Source organism: Cervus canadensis, chromosome 16 (assembly GCF_019320065.1).
Source record: "Cervus canadensis isolate Bull #8, Minnesota chromosome 16, ASM1932006v1, whole genome shotgun sequence".
In the NCBI taxonomy this organism is placed as follows: Eukaryota; Metazoa; Chordata; class Mammalia; order Artiodactyla; family Cervidae; genus Cervus; species Cervus canadensis.
Window position 1 is genome coordinate 35,577,830 of NC_057401.1, and position 8,431 is coordinate 35,586,260.

Sequence of the window (8,431 nt, forward strand, 5' to 3'; positions counted from 1 at the left end):
TTTTAGTACTACTCTGAAACTCACTTTCATTTCTTGTGGATCAATTTTCCTGCAGCAATATGATGCTTAAAAAGCTATAATTCCCTCAAAGAACATAAAGGTTAAAGTTCTAGAAAAATTAAAAATCTAGCACTCAATTCTGTACCTTTTTCTCCAATATTCAGATTTAGAAATCACTAAGTATTAATTATACTTTCTATTAAAGACTCACTGAAAAAGATAACTACATCCTGACAAAAAAAATCAGGTCGTAACAAAGTCAATTGTTTTATTTGATCAGTGTAGAAAGGTAATGTCAAGGAAAATTATTAGGGAGAAACGAAAAGTCCACGTACTATCATCAAATTTTTACCTGACTTCCTTCTGCAAATATCAATTTTTACAGTAAGTAAAACAAAGTCTGTTCAGGTTACAGTGGCATGTTTCACATAAACAAACAAATAAATAGAGGAGAAAACCGTGTGTCTGAGACTACAGTAAAAGAAAGATTAACTAGAGGGCTTCTGCTTCTAAGATCATTTTAAGACCACCGATGAAGCAATATGGTCTTATAATGTATACTGGGCATCTTTCTGTTTTATAAGCTGGGGGTGGGACTTTGAGAACTTGAATCATTTTACCATTAAAAACTTATTTCCCACTTGAGCAAAACTTGGAGCTAAATGGAACAGTATCAGGTAGATCCCTGGTTTCTTGCTATTTCACTTTGCCACAGAAGTTATTTACTGAATATCTTTTAAAGTGGTTAGTGGAGATGGAATCAGAGTAGATAGCACTGAAGACTCTAGAGCCACCAAAATTGTTATTTTCATTGATTCATTCAATGAACACAGGCAGAATAAGTTTTAAAAAGCCACTGCAATAGTAGTTTGACAGAAAAAAGTCAGTCTTAGTAGACTAATAAAAACAACACAATGACTTTAACAAGTGGAAAAATTATGTAAATAGCTTCAAACATTATGCTTAACATAAATTACATTCTTTTTAAAATTAAGTCTTAAAAAGAACCCCCAAATATCATAATATTATTAACATCACTATTATTATATAAAATTGTTTTGGGAGATCTAAAAATACACAATTCCCTTATATATTTTATGTACATTTATTACATAGTATATGTAATATAACATGATTTACTGCATAGTGATGCTTTAGCTGTTATCACTTGATAATATGTTTGTGAGAGTTGGACTATAAAGAAAGCTGAGCACCAAAGAATTGATGCTTCTGAACTGTGGTGTTGAAGAAGACTCTTGAGATTCCCTTCGACAGCAAGGAGACCCAACCAGTCCATCCTAGAGGAAATCAGTCCTGAATATTCATTGGAAGGACTGATGCTGAAGCTGAAACTCCAATACTTAGGCCACCTGATACAAAGAACTGACTCATTTGAAAAGACCCTCATGCTAGGAAAGATTGAAGGCAGGAGGAGAAGGGGATGACAGAGGATAAGATGGTTGGATGGCATTACCGACACAATGGACATGAGTTTGAGTAAGCTCCAGGAATTGGTGATGGACAGGGAAGTCTGGCGTGCTGCAGTCCATGGGGTCGCAGAGTCGGACACGACTGAGTGACTAAACTGAACTGAATGCTTGTCTGCTTTCCTCTCCCTGTTAAGTCACAGTTTTCAAATTTTTTGTATTTATTTTTTAGATAAACTACAGATACGTTATTCGAAGTTTCCCCAACATCTTGCTAAATTTTGATTGAAAATATACTAAACAAATAATTCAGAAATACATAGGCATCTTCAAAATATTTTCTCTATTTGCCTTTCTCAAAGTTTTGAGGTATTCTTTCTATGTCACATACATTTCTCATTAAATTGATTTATGAAAGAGAGGGAAAAAAGCACAGGGGAAACTGCCCTTTTCATACATGAAAAACTAAATTTAAGAAGGTATTTCATTTTCAAGTCCAACCCTATCTTACAAGCAAACTGTAGGCTTCTTTGCTCAGTCATCCACTATTAAATCTCATATTTTCAAATAAGAATCCTCTATTAGTAGATCTCCTTCAACCAGGAAAAGACTTCCATATCAGAAGCAGCACAAATATGAGAAACCTGTAGCAAGAGATGACCCTATTCCATGAAGGCACAATTTGTTGTAATACTGTCTTTAAAGTTAGAGTATTCAAATTCACTCCCTATTTCCTTTTCCAACTAACTCCTGACAAACTACCTATTTTTTCTCTTGACTAATAATTTTTGGCAATTCATCCTTTATGCATTAAAAATAATTTTTGAAAAATTCAATTTGTACCCTGTTTTTCTTGTGTTTTTTTTGGCTGCACCACATAACTTACAGGCTCTTAGTTCCCCATCCAGGGATTGAGACCAGGTCTAGGCAGTGAAAGTGCCAAGTACTAATCACTGGACAGCCAGAAAATTCCCAACCTGTTCTTACTTTTGTTGCATTTTCTTTTTACTTTTGCAATACTCAAATCCGTATACTAATCTCATAGGGCACTGTGGTAGGCAGTCTCCAAGACAGCCCTCATGATGCCATCATCCTGGTACTTATGGCCTGTGCAACTCCCTCATCTTGATTGTGGGCTGAACCTAGTGATTTGCTTCTAACAAATGGAATACAGAAAAAGTGACAATAAGTCCTTCTCAGGTTACATTATAAAAAGACTATTGCTTCTGTCAGGAGTACCCTTCCTTACTCTAAGGTAAGTCAGCTGCTGTACTGTAAGCTGCCCTACAGAGAAGTCTAAATGACAACAAAGTCTCTAGCCAGTAACCAGTGAGGAACTTTAGCCCACCAAGAGCCAAGTGAGTAAGCTTGAAAGCAGATCTTCTGCTAATTGAGCCTGGTGATGACTGCAGCCCCCAATGATGCTTTGATGGTAGGAGGATTATAGCTTTGGGAGACACCCAGAGTCTAGAGGGCACCCAGCTAAACCACACACAGATTTCTGGCTCACAGGAATTGGGAGATAGTGTTTACTGTTTTAAGTTGTGCAATTCTGAAGTAACCTGTTATATAGCAATAGTAGTTATAACTAACACAGTTTTTGACAAAATTCCTGGGAATCACTTAATTTACAGTATACTAATAGTTTAATAAAGTTCCTTTTGCAGAGCTAACGTAAAGTACTACTCTATTTATAAGCACTTCTATTCGTATTATCTCTACTGAACAATTCTATGCACAATGTGGTGTGGGTAAAAACAGATAAAATTCTGACTCATGCCCTGTATTTAAGGATCCTAGAATTTAATCTAATATACTCCTTTCTATACTCAACAAATTCTTAGATAACTTGCTCATTCCTGGATATTTGGCTCATCTATGAGCACATCTTTTATTAAGTTTTTCCCTCCTTTTTAAAATCTTTTTCCCCAAAGGATAAAGATGTCAAAGAACTTCTTAGAAAATCCCAATAACAATCTTAAGATACTATAAGGGTCTCAATTATTAATATTTTTGAAAGCAGTTTAGGGGAATGATTTTTCATAATCAAAGAGCAGAGCAGCCTAAAGTCGCAAAGCAAATGACAGTAATTCAGAGAGGACAACATTGAAATAAAGTCCCTCAACACTTATCTACAAGTCTATTTTAAGCTTGTTTGTATGAAATCATTCAGCTCAAACATTTAATAAGCACCTAAAGTGCCAGAAATTGTACTCAAGTGTTGAATTCAACTGAGATGAACAAGACACAGCCCGTCACCACCCCTCTCCTCACCTCTCCCAGCCTACAAGGATCCCCAGGACAGAGAAAGGCAATGACAATATGATATAATAGGTATTATACAAAGGTTAAAGGGAAAAAACCGGTGTGTCAAGAAGGGAACAATAAATCTTGCCTAAAAGAGACAAGAAGGTATCATAGAAAAGATGGAACTAGTTGGAATTTGAAAAATGAAGAGAAACTTGCCAGGTACACTGCCAGATAAAGGAAAAATGGTAATTTAAGAAAAAAGAACAAATTACGCAATGCAAATGAGATTTGCATGGATTCACTCCAGAAGACTCATGGCTAAGTCTAATGAACCAGTCTTTCACAACCCATTTATTCATTAAAAGAACCTAAACATATACCATATGCCTGGCACTTGTGCAATACTCAAATCCTATGTCAGGTAACAGAAACAAGAGCTATAAATGTGATATTAAGTTTTGACATCAGGGAGCTTAGAGTCTAACTGAACTTCGGAGGAGCACGTGTTCATTTTAATTATGCCAACTCCGAATCACTCCAATCTCCTTCCTTCTCTTATCCTTTGGGCAAGTCACATTCTTTGCAAGCATCAGTTTCCTAATTTGTAAAGTGGGGATAATATTATATGCGTGCCTCAAGGATTGTAGTGAGGATTAAATAATGTAAGTAAAATATCCAAAACAGTGAACTCAATAAATATTAGCATTATTGTTTTTACTTTTATCATCACTGCTAAAAATAGGGCACCTAAAGTTTTCAGTAAAAAATTCTTCTGTTTTCTAAATCATTAAAGAACTGAAAGGACTCTTTTCTGTTTAGTTCCTTCCAGTTTCTACAAAGTATAAGAAGAGGTAATGTTATTATCAACTAAGGCATTAAGTACCCCTAGTCTGTCACAATGTCCCCCCAAAAGGGTACTGAAAATAACACCTAATATATCAATATAGTCTCTGATGATATAACATAGGATTGATTCTATTAGTAGCAGGACTTTAAACTCTGTGCATAAAGTGTACTTAAAAAGTAATACTGAATAACTCAGGCAGAAAACCTTTAATTCACTAAGGTTCTAAAATACAAAAAACTAACAATTAAAAATAAGAAGCTATTATACATTGGAAGGGTTGTTCTGAGGAGCACAAAATAAGAGAATTGCAGTAATTGACGAAAAAAGAAGAAAGGAAAATATGATGGCCTAAAATGAAGAAATGAACTCACAGAAAAAAGGATGACTGAAGCTTAAAACTGAAAAAAGTTCACAAAACCAGGAGACAAACATGTCTCTGACCCAAGATTAAGAAAGCAATCCTTTGGAAAGATTATTAGTTATTTTAAATCTATTTAAAAATTTACTTTTAAAATGGCACAACACTACTCAAAATTTTGGATGATTTCTTTAAGCTAAATTTCATTCTACAAAATCCTACTCATCAAAAAATCCTACTAATCAAAGTTCAACAAAATCAAATTCAAAACAAAGATTTGCATTGAATGTGGAATTCCCAAAGCAAGGTAGAAAAAACAGAAAGCAAATGATATAAAACTTCCACAGAGGCTCAATCAAAAAGAAATACTTACCAATTTTTAATTTATAAGGCAATCACATTCCACTTGTTATATTTCTGCACTGATAATATCTAAGGTTAAGCCTTCAACACAGAGAAAGAAACTCAATTATTTTACTCTTCTTAACTTTACCCATCATCTCTTTAAGCTGTTAACTTCCTAAAATTACTCAAGGAACTCTCCCAGCAATTTTTTTTTTTTTTTAACTAAGTCTGTTAACTTCTGGACTCAAAGTCTGACTCCATGAGTTCTAAGAGCCAACTTTCCAAAGTGAAGACACTAAGGAATTTCTAAAGCCACAGAAACTGAGTGATACAGCAACACTAAAAGAATGGGCAAATATTCTATTTGATTTCCAAAAGCAAAGACTTGGGATTTTTCCTGAAGTAAAAGTAAAATTTAAAAAATTAAATTAAATCTTATTTAGTAATTATTTATAGTTTAAGGATCCACTATTATATGTGTGTGTGTGTATATATATATATATATATATATATAAAAAACATTATCAACTTCAGTACAAGCTCCTCAAAGGAACTGGAGAAGTAGTATTTGTATAATCATTAAGATTTCAAAATTAGGTTTTAGAATCAGAAAAACCTGGGTTCAAATTCCCCTTCCTCCTGTGTAAGCTGTATAATCTTGACTTCCTCAATTTCAATTTCCTTACCTGTGAAATGAAATTAATATTTACTCCAGGAGGTAAATATTAGGTAGATATTTTCTAAGAGTATTAAGTATGACAATGAACAATATACAGAAAATTTTTTGATAAATGTTTGTGTCAAGAGGGGAGGGAGAGTAGGAAGAACTACCCTAACCCATCTTCATATCTATTGTAACACCTAAACGTTAATGGTAAGAACAATATTAATGCTAATGGAAGGTAAAACATTAATATTTCATGAGAACACTTTTAGGGTACTTTTGCATTTAATTAATCTTTGTTGATCAACAGAACACATTATAAGCTAACTAGAGTACACCTTTTCATTTAATTACTACTGATATTGAACATCTTTTTATATATGTACTTGTCATTTTAGGTTCAATTTTGACACAGGTTAAAAAACAGAAGTTAGAATTTGAGGAATAATAATGTACTATCACTGTTTCTCTTCTTTTGTTCCTAATGAGCAAATACATTTATTTGTATCATTCTACTGCTTGTATTACATAAGTCAACTTATTAATCTTGCCTCCTTGCCTCTCTTCTCTCTTACCTTCTTTTTCCTCTTCCCTAACACTCTTACCCTCTTTGCCTAGTCATTCTTTTATCCGCCCCCAACCCCCAGCGCGGCGCCCCCCCCCATGCACCCATGGTTCAAACTTTCCAGAGGAACTAATGAAAATCCCTTACTGACCAATGGAAGACAAAGACTTTAGAAATTACTAACCAATAGAATTTATTTTGCATTCATACATACACAATGTTATCATAAGCCTTTATTTATTCCCACAACAAACATCTGAGATGGCCCTTACTACAGGTAAAGCAGGTTACTTTAAGTTCCAGGTCACAATTCCTCAATTTTTAATCCTATGCTACAGCCAGATAGCACTAAATGAAAATTTTGACATAACGTGACCACAGCTTTTCTTCTGAGCTCTCTAATCTTACTTTTCATACATTCACAATTTTTTAAAATCACAAAGCAGCAGAATTGGACAAACTGGAAAATTTCTATCGTATAACTACTGTTGGCATGAAGCATCTGCAAGAGTGGAGAAGAGCAGAATGAACCATGCTGGACAACCATAAGCTGTCCCTAGAAGAAGTACAAATTAGAGCTAATAAAGGAGTTCAGCAAAGGTGCAAGATACAAGATCAATATATGAAAACCAACTGTACTTTCATAAACTAGCAATGAACAATCTAAAAAATGAAGTCAAGAAAATAATCCCACTAACAATATCATCAAAAAGAATAAAATGCTTAGGAACACACTTAACAAAAGAAGCACAATGCTTGTACACTGAAAACCACAAAATTTTTTCAGTGAAAGAAATTAAGGCTTAAGAAATAAAAAGTCATCCTATGCTCATACATCAGAACACTTAATATTGTTAAACTAGCAATACTCCTCAAATTTATCTATAGATTCAAAGTAATTGCTGTCAAAATTGCAGCTGCCTGTTTTACATAAATGGACCAACAGAACCTAAAATTCATATGACAATGCAAGAACTCTACCAAAATAAAACAACCTGAAAGAAAAACAAAGTTGGAAGACTCATGTTTCCCGATTTCAAACCTTACTACAAAGTTACATTAATTGAAATAGTGTGATACTGGTATAAGGTGAGACACACAGGTTGACAGAATAAAACAGAGTTCAGAAATAAACTCTTATATTTACACTCAATTGATTTTTGACAAGGTGTCAAGACCATTCAATGGTAAAATAAGTCTTTCAAGACATGGTAATGGCACAACTGGATAGTCATATATAGAAGAATGAAGTTGGATCTGTACCTCATACCATATGCAAAAAAAATAACTCAAAATGTGTCAGACTTAAAGAGCTGAAACTAAACATAGGTGTAAATCTTTATGACCTCGAATCAGGAAATGGTTTCTTAAATATGATATCAAAAGCACAAGCAACCAAAGGAATAAAACAGATTAAGTCAGACATCAACAAAATGAAAAACTTTTGTGCTTCATAGGATACTATCAAGAAAGTGAAAAGATAACCCACAGAATGGGAGAAAATATTTGCAAATCATATATCTGATAAAGGACATGAATCCAGAATATATTAAAAACTTAATAATTTACAAATAAAAAGATAATCCAATTTAAAAATGGGCAAAAGATTAGAATAAACATTTCTCCAGAGATTTATATAAATGATCAATAAGTATATGAAAAGATGACCAAAATAATCAGTCATTAGGGAAATGTAAATTAAAGCCACAATGAGATACCACTAGCACACCCACTAGGATGGCAATACTCATATAGACAGTAAGAAGTATTAGAGAGGATGCAGAGAAAATATAAACCTCAAATAGTGTTAATGGAAATATAAAACTGTAGCCTCTTTGGAAAAGTCTAGCAGTTCCTATGTATCTACTCAGAGGGACTGAAAACACAGCTTTATTCATAATAGCCAAAAGGTGAAAACATCCCAAATGCCCGTCAACTGACAAGTTAATTAAAATGTGGTATACCCACACAATGA

The 8,431-nt window shown here is 33.7% G+C and overlaps 1 protein-coding gene across 3 annotated transcripts in view; it reads right to left on the reverse strand.

Annotated features, from left to right (window-relative positions):
- The window catches only part of NIPBL (NIPBL cohesin loading factor), a 192,866-nt gene that overhangs the window by 165,195 nt on the left and 19,240 nt on the right, over window positions 1-8,431 (reverse strand). The window lies entirely within an intron of this gene.